Below are 356 nucleotides of genomic sequence, written 5' to 3' on the forward strand. Positions count from 1 at the left end.
CCCCGGCGGGCGGCGGCGCCCCGCTGCTCTCTGACCCTAGATGAGTCCGCCAGTTTGTCTTGAGTGTGCTCACCTTCAGGGTGAGTGTTCAGACGCCTCTCTGCTTGTGCTGTGTGTCTCTGGGTCCCATTTGTGCCTCTGTGTGGGGTGCAGTCCACTGGCCTGTAGGTGGCTGGCTGCGTATTTTGGCAGGGTTCTGAGCACCTGACCCAGGTTGTGCGGCCTCTGGGGGTCTGTAGAGGTGCGTGTTCTGTGTAACGGCTTGAGTACCAACGTCTGTGGAGCTGGCTTCTTTCTATGGGAACTCAGGAAAATAACTGTGAGGTTTGCAAACATGTTTCCCTCTCTCTTTTTGT

General features: G+C 56.7%; 1 protein-coding gene across 1 annotated transcript in view; it reads left to right on the forward strand.

Moving 5' to 3' along the window:
- Positions 1-356, forward strand: part of SEPT6 (septin 6) — a 73,436-nt gene that overhangs the window by 216 nt on the left and 72,864 nt on the right. The window lies entirely within an intron of this gene.

This window comes from Myotis davidii, unplaced genomic scaffold (genome assembly GCF_000327345.1).
Source record: "Myotis davidii unplaced genomic scaffold, ASM32734v1 scaffold498, whole genome shotgun sequence".
Lineage (NCBI taxonomy): Eukaryota > Metazoa > Chordata > Mammalia > Chiroptera > Vespertilionidae > Myotis > Myotis davidii.